Source organism: Panthera onca, chromosome B3 (assembly GCF_046562875.1).
Source record: "Panthera onca isolate mPanOnc1 chromosome B3, mPanOnc1 haplotype 2, whole genome shotgun sequence".
NCBI classification, from domain to species: Eukaryota; Metazoa; Chordata; class Mammalia; order Carnivora; family Felidae; genus Panthera; species Panthera onca.
In genome coordinates, this window is record NC_138344.1 from 14,778,115 (window position 1) to 14,805,606 (window position 27,492).

Consider the following 27,492-nt stretch of genomic DNA (forward strand, 5'->3'; position numbering starts at 1 on the left):
CTCCTCTCCTCTCCTCTCCTCTCCTCTCCTCCCCTCCCCTCTCCTCCCCTCCCCTCTCTTCTCGTCCCCTCTCCTCCCCTCTCCTTTCCTCCCCTCCCCTCTCCTCCCCTCCCCTCTCCTCTCCTCCTCTCATCCCCTCCCCTCTCCTCTCGTCTCCTCTCGTCTCCTCTCGTCTCCTCTCCTCTCCTCTTCTCTCCTCTCCTCCTCTCTCCTCCCCTCTCCTCTCATCCCCTCCCCTCTCCTCTCATCCCCTCCCCTCTCCTCTTGTCCCCTCCCTTCTCCTCTCCTCTCCTCTCTTCCCCTCTCCTCCCCTCCCCTCTCCTCTCCTCCTCCGCCCTCCCCTGTCCTCCCCTCCCCTTCCCTCTCCTCTCCTTTCCTCCCCTCCCCTCTTCTCCCCTCTCCTCCCCTCCCCTCCCATCCCCTTCCCTCCTCTCCCCTCCCCTCCCTTCTCCTCCCCTCTCCTCTCTTCTTTTTCACCCTAATTGCTCTGGCTAGGACTTCCCAAACTGTGTTAAGTAAGAGTAGTGAGAGTAGACACCCTTGTCTTGTTCCTGACTTTAGAGCAAGAGCCTTCAACGCTTCACTGAAAAAGACTTTTTTATTTATTTGTTTGTTTGTTTGTTTGTTTCAATCGAAGCATAGTTGACATACAATGCTATCTTCATTTCAGGTGTGCAGCACAGGGATTTGACGTTTGACATTTCTCTACCTTATGCAATGTGCACAAGGATGCGTGTAGTCACAAAATCATCCCGTTAACCCCTATGTTTCACAAATGACACAACTGTGCTCCAAAGAGGTCAGGACGCTTTCACATGATTTTATAGCTACTAAGACCAGAGCCTACCTGTGAGGGCATTAAGAAGTTGAGTCCATCTAGGGGCGCCTGGGTGGCTCCATTGGTTGAGCATCTGACTCTTGATTTTGGCTCAGGTCATGATCTCACCATTCAGGATTTCTGGGATTGAGCCCCTGCATCAGGCTCTGTGCTGACAGTGTGGAGTCTGCTTGGGATTTTCTGTCTCCCTCCCTCGGTCCCTCCCCGTTCTCCCTCTCCCTCTCTCTCTCTCAAAATAAATAAATAAACAAAAAAAAAAAAGTTCAGGCAATCTACACTCTGAAATAAGCAGAAAATTCCAGCACACTCACCTCTCTGAAAAAGATGACCCCATTTCATGGGGCTGTTCTTTCATCACATGAACCCAACCTTCATTCCCTTCTTCTCATCTACTCCCACTAAACTTATACGTTCCATGAAGACAAGGACAGTGCACCTGTCACTTCCCACCTTGTCCCACAGCTGCCTGACATGTTGTTGTAACGGGTGCTCATTAAACCATTTGTTGAATTGGATGGAAATGTATTAGCCCATAGCACACTGCCACGGGGCAAGCCAAATTGTTACACTGTCCAACCCAGAATTACGTGCGAGACTTACCTAAACGTTAAGTCTCTCACTGGAACTCTGAGAGTTCTAATTTTCATATTTTGTTTTATAAATAGTTGTAACCCAAAGATACAAGGTAGCACGTGCCCAACCGGTCCTGTTTTCGCTGTCGACCCATTCCCAGTACGACCTCCTGTCTATCTGAGTGATAACTCGGTCTACAATGAGCAAGACCAAGTAAAAATGAGGTGAAGACGGTCCAGCAACTCCAAGACTGACCCTGAAACTTAAGGAAAAACACACCGCGGGCACCTTGGAGACCACTTTCAGGCCAGAGATGGATTTCCACTAACCTCCATTTAAAAACCTCACCGCCAACCATGCTGAGGTTTGCTCGCGGCTGTTGAGAATATGGTTTGATGCTCCCTCCAGTCCAGGACGGGAGGTGCCGCAGCGATGGAGAAGTCCTGTGGTCTGTAGGAAGGCTTCTATCAACTGCCACCAACCTGACACAGGAATTCAGACATACCATTTCCCAGCAGCCCTCTCCCCATCACCCTTGTCTAGTGACTCTCCTTCCACCCACTGTCAAACGGCTCAAGAAAAGTGGAGTAAAAGACATGGAGGGAATCACAAATTGCTCTCTCTGAAGCTCAAGTTTATCATCTGTGACATAATGACTGTGGGGCACCTGGGTGGCTCAGTTGGTTACGCATCCAACTCTTGATTTTGGCGCAGGTCATAATCTCATGGTTTGTGAGTTCGAGCCCAGCGCGGGGCTCTGTGCTGACAGTGTGAGGCCTGCTTGGGATTCTCTCCTTCTCTCCTTGCCCCTCCCTCACTCATGCTCTCTCTCTCTCTTTCTCTCAAAAATAACTTAAAATTTTTTTTTTTAAAAGAAATAAGGATTGTAAGGCTCAGTTGGTTGAGCGTCTAACTCTTGACCGCCACATGGTTGTAAGAAAAGTCACAGACAGACATCTTCGGGAATATAAAGACTACATGATCATAAACTGGCTTTTTTTTTTCTCAAAAGCCTTCCACCAGGTGTCACGGGGCTAACAAAATGAACACCCCCACACAACCCTGCCCTTCGGGGCACTTACAGTCTAGTTTACACATCTAAGCATGGGCAGTTGAAAAAATACGCACGCATAGACGCAACATCGTTCTGCTACCGAATATCTTTGCAAAGGAGTACAATATAGGCCACGCTGAAGCACAACTGAAATCATCTTTGATTCTGAACACCCTTAGATCATTTCACTGAAATCGGGATATAAAATTTTCCATCTTTAGAAGGGAGGAATAAAGAATATGGAAACCGGGTCCTGTTAAGTTCAATTCTGTATAACTCAATTTAGAATCAGGCATAACTAAAATGGATCAGAAAGATGGCCCAGATCCCAGCTTGACCGACAGAAGTCATACACCGCAACGCGGTGTAAAGGATTTGTGTTGACACAAAGTTGGGATTTTTTTTCTTCCCCCTTATCAAAAAACAGGCATATTTGGCATTTTGCCCAAAGTGCTTAAAGTGGATTATATCTACATCTGACTTCGCGGTAAGTGCAAAGACAAAAATCTCTGAAATTTATAAACAAAAGTTTCTTTCTTCCTTCAGAGTTCAAGGCAAAAAACCAGCCTTCGCGACTCTCGGGCGTAGCACAGCTTGGAAGTTACAAGGATGTCAGATATATTTATTATTGTGGTAGCTCGAAATTTCCATCCTGCTACATTTAAACACTGAGTTGGAGTTTGCAAAAAATAGCATCGGCAGCATTGCCAGCGAGATCCTCTAACCTTAGCACAGAGTAAATATGAAAGGAGAAAAGAAATGTAACCTTTTCAAAGTTCTCTCTATGCAAATATCATGCAGAAGTCACTGATTCCTGAGCACTCTGTCGCTTTGATATCTGAACCAGCCTGCCAAACCATCACGGCAGGCGTCTTATTTTGATCTTTCACAGATTTCTTTAAATTCCCGTTCACTTTCTGTATCTACTAAAAGTAAGTTTCTTTAGCATCTACTACAGTCATAGCCACAAAATCACAAAAGAAGCCTTTTATGAAATGCCTGGGTCTGTTTATCCTTCGAGCGCAAATTGCCACTACACTCAGGCCATCTTCCAAAATGATCCATTAAAAATAAAATATACTAACAGTAGCAATGTCTGTGCTGAGACTTGGGGGGGCCACAAACCCCCTGTCTTGTTATCCCATTTATTTGAATGAGTGCATGTCCCATGTTGTTGGGGGTTTGGACTAACAGAGAAAAATTTTGGACAACAGACGTCCGTGAAGGCAGGAAAAGCCAGGTACGTGGAGAAGGGTGCGGTTTTCCCAGGGCTGGAAACTCAGTCTGACGCGTGAGAGAGACACTGCAGGAAGAGGCAGGGTCTATTTGGATGAAAGCCACAGGGAGACTCCGGTCCAAACTGCCACTGCCTCCAGGCTGAAGTGATAAAGTGGGACACACAGACAGAAGGACCTCCCCGCCCCACACACACTCCACTCACAGCCACTCTGACGCTCCGTGCTGAGCTGCAGGGGAGAACCGCCGAGCCCAGTGGAGCCCAGATGGAGTGATGGAAGGGACCAGGCAGGCACAGGAGGTCCTGTGGTGTCCAAGAGAGGCTCTCAAGAGCTAATTAAGGGTAATTCCACTTTATGCGTGCCCACAGCTAAGGGAGACCTACAAATATCCAAGTTCCCTTTGAGTTTCTTTATAACGTTCATGTATTTATTTTGGGAGAGAGAGAGAGAAAGAGAGAGAGAGAGAGAGAGAGAGAGAGAGAGAGAGAATCCCAAGCAGGCTCCATGCTCAGTGAGGAGCTCGACACGAGGCTCGATCCCATGACAGGGAGATCATCCTCTGAGCCGCAGTCAAGAGCATGACGCTTAACCGACTGAGCCACCCAGGCACCCCCGCAGGTTCCCTTTGCGTATGGAATATCCAGCTGACCACATATGACCCACCTGTGAAACATAGGAGTAATATTTGCTAAGTTTAAATGTAAAATTTGAGAATCGCTGACGCAACTCTTGGCAGTAAGTTACCTAAAATGCTCATTGACCGTGTGAAGCTGAATGGGGGTAGCCTGTCCCTGTGGCTCCTTTCTCTGGGACAGGCCGTCCACCGACGCTAACATACCGCTTCCGCATATTACCAAAAACTTCTGCAACATTATCTTCGTATAGCTTCTAAGGACGCCTAATTTACTACTAAGCCATTGCTCAAGCATTAGGAGAACCCCTCTCCCTGTCTTTCAAAACGCATTAAGAATTCATAAAACCTAAATATTGTGACTCATCTTCATTTAACGATTGCTGTCCTTAATCATGGGTGTTAATACGGAAGTCTACAATTCGGCATGCGCCTTGTGATGCATAATGAAGGATGCAGAAGTGATTGCTCTCGATAAACTACTCGGACAATCTGGGTGCGGAAGCAATCAGCAATTGATGGTATAGAATGAAAAAACACTCGTGTTGCAACATCAGAAGTCACCCAGTAACGGGGCAACCCAAACAGAGTAGAAAAAGTCTGAATTCAGTCTTTCTTCCAGCTTCTGGCAGGAGCTCTGAGCAAGAGGAAATAATCGAAATACCCAAGACAGTTTTGCCTTATATGCCTGTTGATTTGTTCTTGGTTTTTGAGGCAAGAGATCATTAGAATTTGTACCTGTAAAACCTGTATGACTTCTTTCCGCAGCATCACCGTCACCTTAGCAGTTAATGAAGAAGACGTGCCTTCCCTGAACTGGATAAAACAACACCCTGATCCAAAACAAGAACAAACAAACAAACAAAAATAGAATTGCGAGCAAGTTTTGCTCAATTAGTAAATCAAGGCCTTTTCTTATTCTAGAAAGGTGCGTGGGATCAAAAGCGGGGCATTCCCTTCGACCACACAATTAAGGATTTTTGCCCAGTTGTTCATCCAAAAGCATCTTCCTGCGCAAAGAACCGAGCGATCTGACAACGGGTCCGTATTTTAGCATTTTGAAAGCGTGCCTTTGTGAAAAACATGCCACAAAGAAAACATTTAAATGCGTCAAATTCAACAATCTGCTCATGTTGGTAACATGAAACACACACAGTCTTTCACGAGGTCCAAACTTTAAGACTATTTTAAATGACCAGTGAGCAAAGAAGTTAACAAAGAGTTGGCTTCAAACTTTCCTGTTTGATAGCAGTGATGTATTAGGGGAAAGAAAAAGCCGTCCTTGTCAAAACACCACTTTGTCTCCCCCGACCAGGTCTTCACAGGTATAACAATTGCAACCGAAGTTTTATTAAGCAGTTAAACTCCAGCCTTGATTCAAGATATTTAGTGCCGGGCCACATTTGTCCTAGAAATGTTTTCTTTCTTTCTTTTTTTATTTTTTTTAAGTTTTTGCCCAAACGAATGCATTTCTCAGCCCCATATATTTGATAGTAGACTCAGCGGATCTTGCCAAATATCATGGAAACCTTCGAAAAAAATCGCTCTTGTCAACTCGCGAGAAGCCAGAATGTGAAATGGATATTGCGTGGCAGTGGGCTCACCGTATCAAATCGGATGAGACGGTACTTTGTGAATGGTCGCCAAAGCCCCGTACGCGTGTGAAGTATTCACACTTCCGTCCCAGCTTCCTTCACCATGATGAAGGTGATGAGGACTGTGGTAATGAGAATATTAACAATGGCTATCATTTACTGAATGGTTCTCTTTTTTTGAGAGAGACAGAGAGAGACAGAGGCAAGTGAGAGCGTGAGTGCAAGAGGGACAGAGGAAGAGGGAGAGGGAGAACCTTAAGTGGACGCCACAGCCCGCTCAGAGCCCGAGCCCTACGTGGGGCTCGATCTCACGACTGTGAGATCACGACCTGAGCCGAAATCGAGTCAGACGCTTAGCCAACTGAGCCACCCGGGCACCCGCTGAGTGATTTCATTCTGTGCCAGCCACTATGCTAAGCACTCTACACGAAGTTGTTTGTTTACTACCAACAACCGTCAGTTGACATACAGAATATTATTCTCTCCACTCTACAGAGAAACACGGAGAGCTCAGAGAAGTTAAGCAAATTGCCCAAGGTCACACAGCTCATCGGCCTACGAGCACGAAAGTAGTTCTTGGTGCCCTCATGCCAATCGAAGCGTTGGCAGAGAATTCATGAATTGGGCCACCGTGTGGTGTGCCCCAGGTAACCCAACAGATGGTCATATTACCATGTAGTCATTGAAGAAAAGGGATACACATACAACTACACCCACCACCCCCACACATACACAAAGTTGAATTCACACAGAGTTGTTCTTGTCATGCGAAAAACGATGCATATAAGATGTGATTTTGCTATGCAAAGGGTCTCTCTGGCACAGAGCAAGCATCCGCTAAACGTTTGCTAAATGAGCACACGCTCCCCGGTGAGGCAGTATTTACCTTACTTTCTTGGCACAGCGCTCAGAAATCCTGGGTGTGCAAATGACGAAAACTCAACCAGCTCAAAGCTAAAGGACGAGCTGATTAGTTGACATAAGCGAAGGGTCTAGAGAACTTGAGGTTCCAGCATGGCTGAGTGCAGGCACTCAGGTAAGATGCCTTAGATTCATCCCACTCTGGAGGCTGCCCAGCTCTGCCCTGTCATCTTCACTGGCTTCCTTCTCAGCCAGGCTCTCTTTGCCAGCAGTTACGGGATTACCTATGGCTGTTCCGGGTAGGAGAGCACTTGCTCCTTTCTGTCACCAGCCGAAGTCCCAGGGAAGCCTTGAACTGGCTTAGCCTGGATCATACACCCCTTCTCGAACAAATCATCCCCTTCAGAGGGATAAGAATCCGATTGGCTAACAGAGAAGGGGGCCGGGGAGGAAGGGAAGAAAAGAGGAGGAAGAAGGGGATGCTGGTCATATCCAGAAGCGTGACACAAGAGAGGCCTCTCCGCCCAGAGGTATCTTGCTGGGTTTTATCTTCAATCTTATCTCAAAACTTTCGCTTCTAAGGCAGGGAGTGGATTACAGATCACCCCTCCTTCCTTTACAGATCACGTTATTTTATGGCTGCCTTATTTGTTATATTTAAAGGAAATGAACACAGAGCTTTGAGGATGGCAAGGCTTACTACGGGTGATGCCATTCAGGAGGGAAATTGTTTCTCCCTCTGCTTTATTATATTGGTCATAATTATGATCCGTACCATGGTGACACTTAATTACACTCTTCCAATAAATCCACATTTGTCTTCCAATTCATAAATTAACAAAAGGAGGCTACCCAGGGTGCCCCGTTACACACTTACGATTTTTTTTTTCAGACCCTAGAGAAACGATGGGAGTTTCCTGTGGTTCTTCCTCACACAGTCACATCCTTCGGCCCCATTGCACACAAAGGTCTCATTGATTAGAACAGGACACTTCTACGCAGGGGCTGAGGGTTGGGGATCCAGGAAATTCTCAACTGGTTTTACAAGAATGAGCACCACACCTTCTTAAAACTCTACGGTGACCGAGCCACAGAAATTGAGTCTGTAATGAGAATTCTGGAAAAATTAGAGAACTGCCTTCGGGCAGTTCAGGGTCTGTGGAGATTGAGAATTCAGAGAAGAGCAAATGAGTATCTCAGGCCCTTCGGCTTCATTCTCCCGTCACGTGTTTCCTAAGCCTTCTGAACCCCACCCTCGGCAGAGAGAGAAAGAGACCCTAATGGAGAGCCTTCCACAGCCAGACAGGTGCCTGTCCTCACTCCCTGAAGCCCCCAAAGCACCACTCTTCTTAAATCCTCTCCCTTCCCGTAACTTTTCCATCACCTTTTCTTTTTCTTTTAGACCCAGGGGCAGAACATTGAGTAAGTCATACTCCTCAACTCATTATCACTGCACGTTTGTGTATCCCCTTCCCCCTGCCATTTTCCTGTCCCCCATTCCATAAAAGCTAGTACCAGGTTTGACGATATCCTGGAATATGTATGTGTCTTCGTAAGACATGTAGTATTCTCTTGTTCTGTCTGAGTGTGTTTTCAGTTGATACGAATGATGTCCACAGACTTTGTTTTGTCTTCCTTCCTTCCTTTCTCCCTCCCTTCCCTCCCCCACTCTCTCTTTTCCTTCTTCCTTTCTTTCTCTTTCTTTCTTTCTCTTTCTTTCTTTCTTTCTTTCTTTCTTTCTTTCTTTCTCTTTCTGTCCTTCCTTCTTTCTTTCTCTTTCTTTCTTTCCTCTTTCTTTCTTTCTTTCTTCCCTTCCTCCTTCTTTCCTTCTTTCTCTCTTTCCCAGCACAGTCTTTAAGATCTACCTCTATGACTTCACACTGTTCCATGGTGTTGCACGAGAAGCCTCCTTGGCATCCCATTATCTGTCCTGCTCCCTGATGAACCCTGAGATTCCATCATCCTCATTACCACAAACAACACTGCGATGAACCTCTTCATCCAGCCTCCCCACAGGGACCTGATCAGAGCTTCCCCGGGCTCTACACTCAGACGTGGGACACTCAGGTCATGGGGCTAAAGGATGGGTCTCCATCTGGCTCCCCTGTTCTGACTCCTTTGTGGGAAACCTACCAGGGTGACGCCATCAGGTTCATATCATGTAAAGGGGAGAGTCCGAGGCTCCAAGAGGTTACGCGATGTGTGTAACTTCACGTCGCCAGTTAAGTAGAGAGTCAGGGTTTAAAGCCAAGTTTCTCTGACTCCCAGGTTAGCACCCTTCCATTGTACTATACTGCCTTCCACAGGAATCTTTTGATTGGATGGCCTAGGCTGGAGGCAACAAGGCCTTCCCTTTGTCCGGCACCCACTCCCTCAAGCTCCCTTCAAGTCAGCAGGGAGTGGCGAGCCCACCCTGCCCCAAGGGACCAGGTTTCTTACGCTTGGCCGACAGCGATGTGTAATCAGAGGTGAGGGACAGTCCTACTGGCTAGGGGCCAGGAGAGCTTAGCCTCCCCCCCCCCCCCCACGCACGCGCACATGCATACACACACACACACTCTCTTGACGCAAGCAGATTAACAGCTGCCATCTGGCAAGCAGAGTTTCTCCGTGCAAACTGCAACCCCACCCCCCCGCCCCTGGGTGAATCACTGGTGCTCCCAATACCAGTCAGGCCCAATGAAAACTTTGATGGCTCTATTAATGAAGATGAAAACTCGAGATATGCCAAATACAGATTAAATGGCATCTTGGGTAACATGATTATCTCTGAATTACTAGCTGCCCGGCGAGATAGCCAAGTGACTAATCCCTGGGCAGGCTGGGCCCTTCGGAGGCGGGATCCGCTACGGGCAGCCTCCAGAGTGTCGTGCATTGCATCAGGATGGCACTTCACCAAATGGAACACCAAGAGCGACTTCCTCTGTCGAAGCCGCACTTTTTGAGAGAAGACTTCATTTCTTAAGGTTCTGAGGTTCCAGATTTAGAGTGGTCTCTGACAAGATGCAGGGGGAGTGTGTCAGGCAGAAACAAGGAAAACACACGAGAATCTGTCTGATGCCCATGTTTACAGCACTGTTGATAAAAATGGGCAGAAGGGACAGGGTGGCGATGATAGAGAGGGGTCGCAAAGCCACAAGGCCTTCTCTCCCACTTTCTACTTCTGTCCCCCATGAGCTGTGATCCAGCAAGTTCTACATTAATGTCTTCAATACGTCAGCTACATTAGCACACGCAATTTCCACGAGGTAGGAGCTGTCGTTCTCATCTTCCGTAGGGGAAAGTTGAGGCTTACAAGTGTCAGTGACGTGTCGGAGATCCAACACCTAGTCTGGCCACACCGAAACTCAGTCTAGGGTCTTTTCACGTCCAAGGTTCGTACGGCCTTGCCACGCTTTGACCGCCCCGTTTTAGGGATTTCGAAAGGGCTCCAAGAATTATTCCCAACACAAATGGAACATCGGCGCAAGTAAAGAGGTTATGAAAAATTCATCTTTAAGACACAAGATTGGAGGAGGGCACCTGGCTGGCTCAGTCGGCAGAGCACGTTACTCTTGATCCCAGGGTCATGAATTCCAGTCCCATGGTAAGGGTAGAGATTACTTTAAAAAGAAAAAAAAAAAGGAGATACAAGATTGGAATTTGCCAAGTAGTTGTGTGTTGGGGGGTGGGGCTGTGTATGAAGATCTGTGAATAATTTGACGAGTAAAATGACTTGCAATTTGACTGGAATTGTGTAAAAAAAAAAAAGTCTTCATCTGGCAGCTAGGGAATGAACTATGAAAGCTCCAAGAATCCCACTTAGCCCTCAAATGTCTCTAGATATTACAGTTTAATTATAAGAGGCCAAGGACGTGAATCGGTGGCATGGCAATATGGGTCTAATTGTGTCTTGTAATAGCTTATCTAAATACATATTGAGAAAGCCCCACACTATCTCCTCTCTCTCTTTTTTAAGTTTATTTATTTATTTATTTCGAGAGCAGGGGAGAGGCAGAAAGACAGGGAGAAAGAGAATCCCAAGCCGACCCCATGTTGTCATTGCAGAGCCTGATGTGGGGCTTGATCTCATGACCTGAGCCAAAATTAAAAGTCAAGAGGCACCCCCTCCTGTCCCTTGAAGTGAGTGTATTTCCATGCACACAAGCTACGAAGCCAACCATCGGCTCTTGAGACTTCTGATACACTCTACCTTTTCAATCAGATGCATAATTGTGGTAGGACTGCTGCTGTTTATGTGCATCCCGCTAGAGACTTTAATTTTTGGTTAAGTTCTTAAAATCCCTTTCTGGCAAAACAAATGAGATCACAGTCTCCATTCTCCCGGTTAACAGTGTCATTATCACGCACAGATTCTCAAACAATCAGCTAAATTCCACTGTCATTCTGAATTTCTTCTCTTTCTTTTGTGATGCGTTCACAAAACTTATTCAGTCTTCTGCCTTCTCAATGGAAAAAAAAATTTTATAGAAACTACCATAAATGATACATAATTGTGAAAGGCTCTAAGAAGCCATATGGAAGGATGAATGATCTTCCCTTTTGTTTTCATCTTCCCTAAATACTCTTTCCGCTTTGGGTTTTGCGGTACCTTTTGCACCCAGCTTTGGTCAAAATTGTTGTTGGCCATTTGCCAGTTTGAAATGTCCTACAAAATGAATTGCTCCTTTTGTAAATAAGAACAAACTTTGAGAAATATTGCTTCAAAACACTGTGCTGGAGCTTCGGCTAGGCGGGGGCATTTTCTGTAGGGGCAAAGAGGGTGGCGAGTTTATTGTGTGTTCAGCATGTATAAATCATGATCTAGGTAATATTTTGTGCTTGCCTTCGTATCTTCTAGTGGCTGTGGTGCGGGGCATCACAAATATTCTTTCTGGAGAACAATCACCTACTTCCTATGTCAGGATGGCCTTTCACTTTGGATGAAACTTTCAAATGACACCAGCATCAGATGAAAATTGGGACAAATCTTTAACCGCCAATTTCTTGGCTGAGGCTTAACGAGGACACCATGAGTTCCAAGTGAATGAGTTCACCCACTTTTACTGCCTTCCTTTTCTTACTTTTTACTTGAAGAAGTTAATTTATTCCTCTTACAATTTAAATGCCAAGCTCTTCTAATATTATTCTTGCAAGGTAATTTCTGATTTAGCCACTCTTCCCTTTTTCCCAGATCACCCTATGCTTTTCAGAAAAAAAAAAAAAAAATATATATATATATATATATATATATATGGCACATCACAGATAAATATCAGAGTTGTGAGCTCATTCTTAAACCAAAGTGGTTGTCAAAGTTAACCCAATAATGCACTGTGGGCAATTCATGTAGAGGGCACATTATCATATAAATAATAATGTTTTGTAATTTTCACAAACTTAGAAATGACAATGGAAGCACACTTAAGGGAAGTTTTTAAAGCTCACATTTAGAAGAGATAAGGTTCTCTATTTTTGCCCAGTGAAATACACACACACACACACACACACACACACATATATATATACATATAAACACACACACACACACACACACATATATATACATATAAATACACACACACACATATATACATATACTCACACTATGATGATATGTAGGATTATTAAAATAACTGTCCTTTCAATATTTTACTTTTGAAAATACAATTACTCTTGAGTCACGTATCTTAATATAATATTCAAAATTATGAGGACAGGACAAAAAAAACTTTACTGAGACAGTGGACTCTGTAAGGCAGAATTGGATCGATGGTAAATGAAAACTGTATCTGTACATTTCCATTCATGATGCGGATTCTTTTTCTTCACTTCTCAAAATTAGCTGAAATAAGATACATTCTTCCCAGATCTCTGGGCAGGACATTGCCACTAGGTGTGAACAAGAGACAACCAATCTCTCCATCCTCGGTCATGTCTCTACTGAGAAGAAAAGACAACATATGCCAAAGATTCGCATATTTAGAAAAGTGCCATTTAAAATCAGTTTGTGTATTGGGGCACCTGGCAGCTCAGTTATGTGTCCGACTTCGGCTCAGGTCATGATCTCACGGTTTGTGGGTTCAAGCCCCGCATCAGGCTCTGTGCTCACAGCTCAGAGCCCGGAGCCCGCCTCAGATTCTGTGTCTCCCACTCTCTCTAACCCTCCCCCGCTCACACTCTGTGTGTGTGTGTGTGTGTGTGTGTGTGTGTGTGTGTCTCAAAAATGAATGAACCTCAGAAAAGTCTGGAAAAAATCCGTTTGTGTACAACCTATAGAGAAGAAGTGAATCACTCAATGAATGATATGTAAAACAACATCAAGCTTTGTTGATTTTAAGTGTCTCTCCCACAGAGTTCTTTATATGAAAAAAAATTAAGAAAAAAATCAGCTTATTAAATGTCTAATACAGAAGAGAAAAAACATATTTGGCATCTTGGCGCTCCTTAGACACACTGAAAAGAATAACAAAAGCTACTCAGGATCAATGCATATGAAACACATTATGAAATAGTAGAAATACTTCATAGCATAGTTACCAATTCATAGCCACATACTGGCTCAACAATACTCATTGTTGACGAGAGCCTGTTGAATAAGAGACACGCAGATTCTCCATCTTTCTAGATCATACCTCTATGATCTGAAAGACAACTTTCATCCTGGGAAAGACTTCATTCTAAAGACCAAGACCCAATACTCCAGCATCTTGGAGTTTAAACAGAGAATTTGGACAGCATAGTTTCAATGGAAATGTGAATGGAGACCAGCATTTACTGATGTCACTACAAATGATATACCATCTTAAAAAATATTAACTAACTCCTAGGCTTCACTGCCGTGTGTGTGTGTGTGTGTGTGTGTGTGTGTGCGCACGTTTTAATACAAGTGTGTTCTTCGAATCAACTCGGCCCAAAACTCCTTCTTTCGCTGTGAGTGTATTTTTGTTTTCATATGTGGCACTGAACGAATTCCTGTAGTTGTGAACAACTACATTTGATTAAAATCTGTCAGATTTATCTTTTTAGCAGGAGAAAAGAAATATGTGTTTCCCCAGAAAGGAAATCAATGTGTCTGTATGATAGATGCGGAGAGGAAAGCTGGATACTGTCACTTTAAGTGATGAAGCAGAAAGACAGGGTAGCTGTCTCGTGATCATCATTGGCTGCTGACATAATTGTTGGGAGGCAAAGCCCTGTTGAAATTTTATAATCCTTGTTTATAGGATAGACATACAGCCACTGACCTAATAGCTATCATTCCAACTGGGTACGTTACCGAGTCTCGTGTCTGAGGTGTCCACAGTTTGCTTTGTTTAAATTCTCTTAGCCATATCTTTTAGCCAGAGCTCTGCTCTGTTGCCCTTGTGCACCGTGAGAAAGAGTGATCCTTTCCCCATAGGAAGGCACCAGGTTTTCGGGGCAGACAACCGTAGCGGAGAATCTCCTTTCTCGAGGTAAACAGAAGAAAGAAACCTCAAAATCATCCCCCAGGCAATGCCAGAGACCAATGAAGCCGAGAGCATTCTCAAAGGGACAATTGGGAGACTGCTTCGTGACAAAAACCCGCCCAGAGATTTCCTCCTTTCTCTTGGGACCCACCAACCTCCCCAGGATCCCAAGTGTCTCCAGATACAGCTGTGCTAGATAGAAAAGAAAAGCTTCAGCCCTGGGATTGTGGGAGTAGAAAATTCTCCATTCAGAGGTGGTACACTTACCACAGGGTAAGAGGACACTTACCCTGTTAAGGCAGCCTAAGCAGACCAGGGTGAGCCAAGAAGTCTTTGCAGCGTGAGCCTTAGTGTCCCCATGGCTACAACCAGCAAAGCCATTTTAATGAGTTTCTTGCTTTTTTTAATTTATTTATTTTTGAGAGAGACAGAGACAGAGACAGAGCATGAGCAAGGGAGGGGCAGAGAGAGAGGGAGACACAGAATCCGAAGCGGGCTCCAGGCTCTGAGCCGCCAGCACAGAGCCCGACACGGGGCTCGAACCCACAAACCATGAGATCGTGACCTGAGCCGAAGTCGGATGCTTAACCAACTGAGCCACCCAGGCGCCCCATCCATTTTAATGACCTTCTAAATAATTGCCAGGATCGATGAACTTACATGTCAGTTAAAATTATCATCTCTCTTGCTTCGTGAATGGCATCTGTCAGTAAAGTATTTCAAGTGTTTCTTTGCAGCCTATTTCAATAATAATGTTCTATGTATAAGCCCTTCTATTAACTAACTTTTTAAAAAAATGACACGTTGTTCTTGTTCCTTTATGAACGAATGTTTCTAGAAGGCATTCCATTGATGTGAGTGTGCATGTATGCGCTCTGTTTGCATATTAACCCAGACCTGACTAAACCATTAAAAGACATTGTAGGCAGAGAACCTAGCCAAGGGTTTAGAACATGGTAGGTATTCCTTAAGGGGTCATTCTTTATTTATGATTCCTCTCTTCAATTGGCATCGCTTAAAAATGAAATAAATCAGCACAAATAACTAATACATTTGCCTAAAGCCAAATGACTCCTTCTCTTTCCCCCCAAAGTCCCCCTTCCCTCCTAGCCTCACTCCTACAATCTCCAAACTATTCAAGAATCAAAATTTAAGAATTAGACATTAACAATTCATGGGCCACCATCACATCCATTACAAGTGATTGGAAGTCTTCCCACAATTTATGTAAAATTGGAAGAGTTAAGATACATTCTTATATTCTGGCAATAGACTCTATCTGGTAATGGTGTCATATGCTTTTGACACACTGATGGATTTGATTTGCTAATATTCTGTACATAATTCTTTATACAAATTGGTATTCAAATTCTGTACTGTCCTAAGACTCTGTCTTCAGAAAATTATTTTAGTATCTTTCCTTTTTATGGTCGAATAGATTTTATATAACACTGCAATCGATTTTCAAAACTATAATGCAGGGTGCCTGGGTGGTTCAGTTGGTTAAGTGTCTGGCTCTTGATTTTGGCTCAGGTGATGATCTCATGGTCATGAGATCCCACATGGGGCTCCACACTGAGTGTGGAGCCTGCTTAAGATTCTCTCCCTTCCTCCCCCTCTGCCCTTCCTGCACTTGCACGTTCATTCTCTCTCTCTCTCTCTCTCTCTCTCTCTCTCTGTGTTTAAAAAAAACAAACCAAAACAAAAACAAACAAATAATGTAATGAATTCACTTGTAAAACCATCTAGGTCTGGTGCCTTTTTTAGTGATAGATCTTTTTCTTTCCAATGACTTCTACAATAATTGGTCTATTCATGTTTCTTAAAATAATTACTTTAAGAATTTTTATTTTTACCAGGGCATTTTCCACTGCCTCTAGATTTCCAAATTTATTTCTACAGAATTGTACATAACATCTACCAGTAAGTTTTCTTATCTCCATCTTTGTGGTTATATTCCTTAATAATGTCGTATTTATCTTGCTTTCTCTTTATCAAGCTTGTCAAGGGTGCATCTAGTTCAACAATCTTTCAAAGAAACTAATTTTGATTTTACGTATCCCTTTTTATGTTTGTTTTCTATTTCATTAGTTTTAGGTTTTATCTTATTAATTCCCTCCTTCTACATTCTTATTTTATTATGCTACTTTGGATTTGAGTTTTCTAAAATTTACTCTGAATCCTTATTGTGTCAAACAATAAGGGATCCCAATTTTGGGATACAAGTTATTTACTGAATAAAGTTTGCTTCAATGTCTCATGTAGTAAGTGTATACTCACACTATATTATAAATTTTTAATGTTTATTTTTTTTTGAGGGAGAGAGAGACAGAGCATGAGCAGGGGAGGGGCAGAGAGAGAGGGAGATACGGAATCTGAAGCAAGCTCCAGACTTGAGCTGTCAGCACAGATCCAAATGCAGGGGTCAGACCCAGGAACCACGAGATCATGACCTAAGCCACAGTCAGATACCCAACCGAATGAGCACCCAGGCATCCCACTCATAATATATTATAACTACACTTTTGTAGCTGAACATCACACCTCCACAGTTGCCACCTTTGTATTATAAATTTTATGTATATATATATATATATCACAAAGGTTAGGACATCTTCCTCTTTAAATAATTCTTTGTGTCCCCAGATTACTCAGTACAGCTTTTTGCCCGTGGTAGAATTAAAATGTTATGGAAAATTTTTTAAGTCATGGAAAGCAAAAACACTTGCTAGAGTATTTAACTCGGGGAAATCTATGTACACCTACCATTTACCTTTTAAGGATCAGGTGATGCTGGAAAAATGGACACTCAGTGCAGGTGATTCTGGTGCATTGGATGATGAGAAGATCTAGCATCAGATTTAAGCAAGATAGAGATGGGCTCCAACTCCACCTTATCCGTTTACCAGCTAAGTGATGTACCTTCTCAGAACCTCAATTTATTCCGATATAAAGTAGGTCTTAAAAAAATAGCTCCTTCCGCGGAGGGCTTTTATGAGGATTCAATGAGATAATGCATGAATGTGCCTGGCACATAATAAGAGCTCCATAATTGTGAGTTCCCAGCATTATTGTTATTAATATTATCATTTCAGTCGGGGCAGGGTACTGAGGTGGTAAACAGTTGGGCAGAAGCAAGGTAAGGGGAAGAGGAGCTGGGGAAAGGACGAGAAACAGAGAACCTTAGCTCAGTCTTAACTCAGTGGTCCTGGAACCAACGATTATTTAAGGAACGTTTAAATCGTTTCCCAATAATGGTGACATTTCTACAGGCTGGGTCTGTATCTTGTTTCCACTTCGCTAAATAACGTTCCACCAATCCTCTCAAAACAGTGCCCTTCCCACCCAATTCACCCCAAAGAGGGCCACAGGGATGGCGTGTGTCAGACGAGGTGAAATGACGCAGCAGTAATGGTACCACCAGCTGACCACTGAGCGCCCGTGATTGGAAAACTTCAGCATTCAGGGCCATTCTTGTGGAGAAAGGAAGCACCTCTTTTGTTTTTATTTTGTGGGTGAAATGAAGTCAGTGCAGGAGCAGCTGCAACTTATCACTGTCCCACGTGGCCAGAGATCTCTTCGAGGCAGCATGGGTTCCAGCCATATGGCTGGGTCCTAACCCCACTCCTGCCGTTGACTGGCTGTGTGGCCTTAGACAAAGTGCTTAACCTCTCTGTGTCTCAGTGAAAGGCGGACTTTCTCTACAAACAATTATGGCACTATTTTAAGCGTTTTACCTATGTTAACCTATTTAATCTTTCCAGCAAGCAGAAGAGCCAGGTCTGATAGGGTGTGGTGAGGAATAAATGGTGAATATATTTAAAGTACTTACAGTCCCTGTTTGGCATAAAAAGTGCTGTGAAAGTACGAGCTGGTATCGTCATCATTAATGTAAATGCTCTGCTTTAGCTGTAACCGTCACCACCATTATCATCATCATCACCACCATTATCACCATCATCATCACCATCACCACTGCACTACCATCATCATCATCATCACCATCATCACCATTATCATCACCATCATCATCATCATCATCAACCATCACCACCATCATCATCACCATCACCACCATTATCATCACCATCATCATCATCATCAACCATCACCACCATCATCATCACCAGCACCACCATTATCATCACCATCATCATCATCACCACTACACTACCATCACCATCAACATCATCATCATCATCACCATCATCATCACCACCATCATCACCATCATCACCACCATCATCACCACCATTCTACCATCATCATCATCAACCATCACCACCATCACCACCATCATCATCACCATCACCACCATTATCATCACCATCATCATCACCACCACCACCATCATCATCATCATCACTATCATTGGGTTCAGTTACAGTACTGCACTCGGAGACGATACCAAATCCTCTCCCCATTTCTCAGGCACACAGAATCATTTTAGTATCTCCTTCACACTCTTATCCTCTCCTCCTCCCCATCTTCCATTTACCCTCCTCTTGTTCTGAGACCCTACTTCTTCCCACCAACTTAAAAGAATGCCAACTCTTGCCAAGTATAATGTTAGGTGTTACCACCTACATACAGCCTGGACTCAAGGAGTCATGACCAGCCCAGTCAGAAAGCTGAGATTCAAACACCTGTCCATTGGTCTCCAAAGTCTACTCCTTGTCCTATTATAACCACATCACTGTAAAATATCCACCCCACTTTCTAAACTTTTTTTTTCAAGTTTTTATGTATTTTAAGTAATCTCTACACTTAACGTAGGGTTTGAACTCATGACCTCAAGATCAAGATTCACATGTTCTTCTCACTGAGCCAGCCAGGTGCCCCCAAACATTTTTTTACCTATCATTTTCTAACACTGAACTGGTTTGTTCACAAGGCATATCATCCAAGTTTTTAAAATAAAGACTCATGCTGGGCGCCTGGGTGGCTCAATAGGTTAAGCATCCGACTTCAGCTCAGGTCATGATCTCACGGTTCACGGGTTTGAGCCCAACATCAGGCTCTATGCTGACAGCTCAGATCCTGGAGCCTGCTTCAGAGCCTGTGTCTCCCTCTCTCTCTGCCTGTATACATGCTCTGTCTCTCTGTCTCTCTCTCAAAAATGAACAAACATTAAAAACTTAAAATAAAGACTCATGTTAACTTGATGTACTCATATCTTATTCTCAGTCTTCTATAGGTCCCAAATTTTTTAAAAAAGATACATGAACTGATTTGTAGCACACAATATGCCTTCTCAACAAACAATAGTTTCTTAGTCAAGTACATCAACCTCTTGAGATGATTATGCCAATCAAGATGTCTTACTACATACATTTTAGACCAATATGTTGACAGGGAGAAAAGTTAGGAATGACCTGAATGTTGCGGCACCTGGGTGGCTCAGTCAGCTAAGTGTCCAACTCTTGGTTTTGGCTCAGGTCATGATCTCACGGTTCGTGAGTTCGAGCCTCACATCAGGCTCCATACTGACTGTGCGGAGCCTGCTTGGGATTCTCTCTCTCCCTCTCTTTCTGTCCCACCCCTGTTCACTCACTCTGTCTCTCTCTCAACAATGAGTAAACCTAAAAAATAATTTTAAACAGGAAATGACCGGAATGTTTAATAAAAGTGAATTGTTAAATACACATTAGTAAATCCAGAAAATGGAATCGTTTGAAGCCATAAAATAATACCAAATAAATAGATCTGTGTATGTGGAACAGGATATGATTTTATGTACTGAAAGGATATATAGGAATGGGATCACAACAGCTGATTTGTTGTTTTTTTTAATGTTTATTTATTTTTGAAGGAGAGAGAGACAGAGCATGGGCGGGGAAGGGGCAGAGAGAGAGGGAGACACAGAATCTGAAGCAGGCTCCAGGCTCCGAGCTGTCAGCACAGAGCCCGACGCGGGGCTGGAACTCACAAACCGCGAAGTCATGACCTGAGCCAAAGTTGGACGCTCAACCGACTGAGCCACCCAGGCGTCCCCCCAACAGCCTATTTGTAATGGAAAGGAAAACTCATTTTAAGGATGTTCTTAGTTTTGCTCTTTACATATTCTAAGTTTTCTCTGTAACAAGTATACATGGCTTTCCTAATATCAAAAACAATAGAAGAACCTAGATTCTGGTGGAAAACACAGCTGCACCTATCTCAACCAGCTCAAACTGTCCCCACTTAAGCTTTTAATCTTCTGTCTCATCAGGCTGTGCGTTTGTCTGATAGATGGCTGAGTTGCCTCTGGCCTGTCACTGTTATTTGTTTTGAACTCTACACATCTGGGTGGCAAAGTCGGTGGCTGTTTAATATTGGGGGGGGGGGGGGTTAGTGTTTGAATACATAGAAAAAATACATTAAAATTCTTCAGATCATCAGCATGGAATTAAGAACAACTAGTCCTACCCTTTAAAGGCAAAATCAGGGGCGCCTGGGTGGCGCAGTCGGTTAAGCGTCCGACTTCAGCCAGGTCACGATCTCGCGGTCCGTGAGTTCGAGCCCCGCGTCAGGCTCTGGGCTGATGGCTCGGAGCCTGGAGCCTGTTTCCGATTCTGTGTCTCCCTCTCTCTCTGCCCCTCCCCCGTTCATGCTCTGTCTCTCTCTGTCCCAAAAATAAATAAAAAACGTTGAAAAAAAATTAAAGGCAAAATCAGCTGCATAAGCTCAGTGCAAGAAGAGGAACAAAGATTGACCCACATCACGCTCCTGTGTCCCCTTCCAGGGGCATCCGACACAGCACAGGACACTGAGTGCCCTTAGCAGTGTTGGAAACAATCACACATGCAGGTTCCTTACCCGCCCGCTGCATTTTCTTCCTGGCATAACTGGAGTTCTCCTATGCAAACTGCCCCTATGCTTCAATATAGTTAACTGTGCTCATTAACGGTTTTTAAAGTTCTCATTTTCCTTACCATTCCAAACGTGCACTTTATATATCAATGAAAATGAACACGTGTTCAGGAAATAGTAAAGATCCGCATTTAGATTTTTTATTGAATTTATATTTTATATGTATATTTTCTGATTAAAAATCAGAAGGATGGGGCGCCTGGCTGGCTCAGCCGGTCGAGCGTCCGACTCCCGATTTGGGCCCAGGTCACCATCCCAGCCAGGGTCGTGGGACTGAGCCCTGCGTCGAGCTACACACTGAGTGTGGAACCTGCTTAAGATTCACTCTCTCTCTCTCTCTCTCTCTCTCTCTCTCTCTTTGTCTGCCCCTCTCCCCCGCTCGTCATCTTTCTCTCACTTTCTAATATATATAAAAAAAAAATCAGGATAGTTGGTATTTTGTTGACTTTTACAGGAGAGAAAGAGAGGGGTTGTGGCTGCTCAAAACCAAAAATGTATCTGAAAAACCAAACTTTCAGTTCAACATCCAGATACTCTATCTTCCTCACGTCAAAAACATAAAGAATTGGGTTTGGGGAATTTTTTTTTTAATTTTTATTTAGCCAATTGGCATTGTGTAGAATGCCATAGTGGAACTGAAAAACTCTCCTGTATTTCAAAAACCGGAATAAAATGCATTGATTTTTTTTTTCTTGTATCTTTCTCAGAGCTTTTTGGAAAACCTGAAGAGCGTAGGTTAAAAGTATTAAGAGCCACGTGTTTGTATATAAGAGCTGTAAGACGGACATAGCTGAATATTAAGAAGTACTCAAGAGCCAAAGACACTGGAGAAAAATTAGCCTGGAAAAGAGAAGGCTGGGAGTGATTTAACAATCAGTTTCAAATAAATAACAGGATGGGAGAAAGAAGAGAGTAACCATCTTCTGCCAGTCCCACTTAAAGACAAATATGAGAATTGGCTTTCAACCCTGTTATGTGTTAGACCAGACATAGCTCAAGGCTGGGCACATGATGAATATCCTTCAATACATTCTATTCAATACATCTCCCATATGCAGGCCCATGTGACCTTGTGAGACAGGGAGACAGATCTGTGCTATGCCACCTACCATAGAGGCGAATCCAGAATATTCCAATAGGAGCCACTAATAACCGAGGCAAGCTTCAAGAAAGGGCAGCTGTGTGGAAGAGAAAGGCATCAACTGTCTGAGTTGAGTTTGATGGGTGAAGACACAAGGATTCCAGGGAGAGGGAGCTATACGTTCAAAGGTAGTAATGTCCCATCATGTGGTCAGGGGACACGCTTCCATGTGACTACAGAGCAGGATATGTGGCAAGAGGTGGCCCTGGAGAATCTGGCCCAGCCCACATTTGCAAGAGTCGTCCTTTGGCCATGTTAAAAAGTTTGGGTTTTGTCTCCAAGGCAATTGTAGTACTCTTGCAGCAAGGGCCTTTTAGGATAAACTTTTTTTAAAGGTTATTTATCTTTGAAAGAGAGAGAGAGAGAGAGAGAGAGTAGGGGAGGGGCAGAGAGAGAAGGAGTCACAGAATCCGAAGCAGGCTCCAGGCTCTGAGCTTTAGGCACAAAGCACGTCATGGGGCTCGAACTCACGAACTGCAAGATCATTCCCTGAGCCAAAGTCGGCGCTTTACTGACTGAGCCACCCAGGCATCCCAGGAAGGACCTTTTACAAGGAAATGCCAGAATGATGTTAGCATTTTATGTTAACGATACCATTCTGGCAACAGTATGAAAACTGGATTGGTAAGAAAGCATTACTGGAGGCTGGTGCAATATTCCAGACAAATATATACATACATATGTATACGTATGAATGAAGATGGGGTGGGGTGCCTGGGTGGCTCTGTCAGTTAAGCGTCCGACTCGATACCAGCCCAGTTCATGATCTCTTGGCCCGGCCCGTTGAGTTCCAGCCCTGCATCAGGCTCTACACTGACAGCACGGAGACTGCTTGGGATCCTCACCTCCCTCTCTCTCTGCCCCTCCCCTGCTTGTTTTCTCTCTGTCTCAAAGTAAATAAATATTTTTTTTTTAAATATTTTAAAGAACCTAATTAAGGGTGTTACCATTAGGGATGGAAAAAAGGAAGCAGAGTCAAACAGTGGTAGGTCGTTAGCACGGACAGAGCTTGTGGGTTGCTCTGGTGAAGAGGAAAGATGAAGAGAAGAGCCTAGGATCATCCTGGGTTTTTGCCTGGAACAACTGGGTGGCACATTTTCCCAAACTGGGGCATACGGGAGGAGAAACAGATTTTTAGAAGGGAGGTAATTAGGGGAGATGGCACATTTAGGTTTCTAGCATGGCGTTCGTGGTGTCTATAAGATGTCTAGGGAAAAAGTTGCACTTACTAGAATGTAAGATCCATGAGGCAGGGACCTTGTTGGTTTAGTTCAACCCATCAAACAACGTGGCTTTCAGCATAATCATTGCTTACTTAGCACAACACGTGGCAGATGACAAATGCTCAGTAAATGCCAGCTGAATAGGTGCTCTTGGATGAACTTGTGGGTCTGGATCTCAGGACAGCCTTGTAGGCAATTATTCAACGCTCTTTGGTGTCCTTGCGTAGAGAATTCTAGAACCTCCTTTGATGTTCACCAAGACCATTTTAAACCTTGAAATATTGTGATTCTGGTCCACTCCCAAAGGACTGAATTACAAAAATGCTGCTAAGGTTCCTAGCGGCCCTATTCCTCTTTGTTTACAAATATAAGCAAGGTGGTTTTTAACTGACGGAAGAGGACAAATTGCGAAATAAATTTTGGAAGTGGTCAGATTGAGCGAAATCAGTGGTAAAGTCACAGCATTGGAGTGAGCCTCTGGTATTTTTTTTTTTTTAATCAGACATAGGGCTTTCAAGTTCCTATTGAAAAGGCCAGGACAACCAAGGAGAATTGTTGAGGATGGCTGTGATCCACATATACTAACTCTAAAGGAGATTCTTGCATGAGAATAAGTAGCAAGGAGAAGTGCGTAGCTCCAGCAGAAATCTGGAAAAGACTTTAAGAAAGAAGAAAGCAAATCCCCCTAGTAAATGGCTCTGTTTCTTGGAGGAGTTGGAACAAATCTTCCTTGCCAGAGAAGCTTGAATTACCTGCCTATCCCTTTAAGCATTTTCACGTACAAATCAAACACAGATGGCCCATTACGTTTATGACCTCCTGTCAATTACTCTAGATGGAGCATGCATTAATTATTGAAATATTTTCATAGTATACAAGTTTTTAGTGGTTCCATTGCCTCAGATAATTTCAACTTTCTGATTAGAAGCCGGTATAAACTATTTTATTTATGAAAATTAATCTCTTGAATGTAGTAAAAGCTACAAATACAGTAGTAGATTTTTTTTTTCCACTTAACAAAGCCAAACTAAAAATCCTGGCCTCTATCTTTGGAAGTCGGCGTTATGTTAGCAGGGTATGCAATCCATAAACTCTGCCAAAATCTATTACAATTGTAGTAAATTTTGATTACTGGAGTTGTTTGTTATTTATGTCTAGAAGATAAAGATAATATTGGGAATAGCCCTCTTCTATTCGATGTATAAATTACATCCATAAAATACCTTGTTTTGTAAACAGTAAAATAAAAAAAAAAAGAAGCCTAAACTTGGTTGAAGCTTCAAATATTTGCATCTACTTTCTTTGAATCAATAAACATTTTGGAGGATGTGAAACTCCACGGAATGTTTAGACTTTTAACTATGCCACTAGTGTTGGTCCGGCACGGTAAACAAAATACTGGGGCCATTTGACTGCTAGAGAACAATAAGAATATTCCGACGAAGCATCACTTTGAGAGAATGTGAAGAAAGTTGAGAAGGGAACTCAGAAAAAGGCTTACGTATTTTCTGTCACTCTGGAAGGAAGCTAGTCATTCAGTAAACATCCAACACCTACTATGTGCAGAGAACCTCTCTGGGCACTTGGAGGACACTGGGGAACCAAACAAATATTTCTGCTCCTATCAGTATAGATTCTAATAGAATCGATTGCCTCCTTTAATCCTCACTGTACAGAGAAGAAAGCAGAAGCCCAGAGAGGCAAGCTAACTCACCTAACATCACCCAGCAAGAAGGCCCAGAGAGGTAGGCTAACTTATGTACCATCACCCAGCAAGAAAGTTAGAATAAGAGCCCAGGCCATTGGAGCCCATCTTCTTAACCCATCCTATCTTTCAGGCCTTTACCATTTCCAACTGACCTTTTTCTGGGTCCTTGAGAAGTTAATCCTTGCATGTAATTAGCTGGACTCTCTTCAGTAGATGTCTTCAGCTAGAGAGACTCACCCTAAAAAAAAAAAAAAAAGAAACTTTTTTTTTTAATTTAAAAAATTAGTTGTCTGTGTTTCTTCTCTCTGAAATCCACTGATGTTTAGGCAAAGAATGTTATAAATGAGATACCATCACAGGAATGCTGATTTCACAGACCAGTGGGAGAAGGTGGCCCTAGAGGCAGCGAAGTTGACACATAATCATTGACTTCTTTTTCTGGCCAAAGCCAAAGAGGGATTGAAAACGGGAACTCTAGGTCAAACACAAATGGAGGGTGCCATTGGCACTGTGCTGTCACAATGGGCTTACGCAACATGAAAGAGAGCGATCTCTACATACCATGGTGGCAACTTGGGCCAAAAAATATGGTCCCCAGCTAGAATCTTGCATAGGGGGAAATCTAGCCTATGTGTCAGGTGAAAACGATGCTTATCTATTGGATTCCTCTTGTAGGCATTCACCAAAAAACACAGCCAATGGAGAGAAGTCACGGAAATATTAATGATATTAATTAAATGCTGCTCAATTAATTTGGCGTGTTAATTTTGCCAATTAAAAAAATATATTTTCCGACCATGAATACTAAAAAAAAAAAAACACAGTTTTTTAGCACTTCATACTTTCTACAACCTTCTCGCTATTGGTGACACAAAGTCACTTGTGCCTGAGGTCACATCAGATCTGACAGAGAACAGCCTACAACCCAAGATTCCTGATTTGTAACATCAAGCTCTGGATACTCTTTCGGGCTTCTTCTGATTTGGTCCTCGTCAAAGTAGATAGAGAAAGTATTATCATGGCCATTGGCCACATGAGCCCCTGAAGCTCAGGGACACAGCACAAGTCAATGCCCGACTCGGTTCAGAGAGAAGTAACGGCATACAAAGTCCATTAAGGGTCGGCAAGAAGGAGGGCATGTATAGGAGAAGCTGAATCGCTCAAAACTGAAAGATGAATTATGCGGTAATAAAAGTACGTACAAGATAAAGAAGTTGTACAGAGGTAGACGTAATTCATTTCATCAAAGACTGAGTAATAGTCTAACCAGTTAGAAATATACCTAAGTGGCTGTAATCAAAACTGTAACGATATTGTAACTTGCTAGGCAGTGTCGAAAGCTGTTGTTTCTTAGGAGAGAACATCATAATTGAAAAACTGCAGTCTCGTGCTTAATGAATTAGCACCTTTGGACCCTACAGCATAGGAATCTGGTTTTTAACAAGCCATATTTGGGGCCCACGGGTCTAGAGCCTTGCTACTCAGAGTATGGTCTCTGGGCCAGCAGCCTTTTAGGAATGAGAAATCTTGGGCACTCTGATTCAGAAGATGCATCTTACCAAAATCCTTAAGCGACTTCCTCCACACATTACAGGTTTTTTTTAAGTCGATTTATTTATTTTAAGAGAGAGAGAGAGAGAGACAGAAGGGGAGGGAGACAGAAAATCCAAAGCGGGCTGTCTGTTGTCAACACAGCCCGATGCGAGGCTCGAACTCATGAACTTCGAGGTCATGACCTGAGCCGAAGTCAGACGCTTAACTAACTGAGCCACCCAGGTGCCCCTACACATCACAGTTTGAAGAGTACTGGTCTATAACATCCCTCGCCTGCTATGTTTTCACCTTATCAGAAAAAATAAGTCAGCTTGACATAGAGTGTTCTCAGTGAACCCATGTGGGACCCACATGATCTCTGCTTCTATCCCCAACTCCCTTCCCAGCCTGACGTTCTAAATCTCCTTCACCCTCTGATAAAAAAATTACCAAACATCCAATTAAGATTTTCTCCTAAATCCTGTTGAAACTCCGCATCTAATTCACGGGCTATCGAGTGTTTCAAGCATTTCCCAAAGTCACCTGTGAAATATTTTGGAAAGTAAATCACCACTTGCAGATCTCTCAATTTCCAGTAAATCTCCCATTTTCTACAGTTCCTTGAAGACTAGTCAGGCACTCTGGCAATCCCATCTGCTAGTTTTCTTTGCCCCCCCACCCCACAAGATAATCAATCCATCAAGATCAGGAGACAAGGGTGTGTTTATAGTAGCTGGGGAAGATATGACGAATCCTACCCCTGTGCTGAAGCATCAGGTTCCTCTTACAAGTGTTTGTTTAAACCAGTCTCCTTA

General features: G+C 43.4%; 1 long non-coding RNA gene across 10 annotated transcripts in view; it reads right to left on the reverse strand.

Annotated features, from left to right (window-relative positions):
- Window positions 1-447: 447 nt before the first annotated feature.
- The window catches only part of LOC132668748 (uncharacterized), a 99,579-nt gene continuing 72,534 nt past the window's right edge, over window positions 448-27,492 (reverse strand). For all 10 annotated transcript variants that reach the window (XR_013556410.2, XR_013556413.2, XR_013556412.2 and 7 more), the window contains 2 exons: window positions 25,297-25,382; window positions 448-5,167 (listed from right to left, as the gene is read on the reverse strand). This is a non-coding gene — a long non-coding RNA (uncharacterized LOC132668748). The remainder of the gene's footprint in view (window positions 5,168-25,296; window positions 25,383-27,492) is intronic.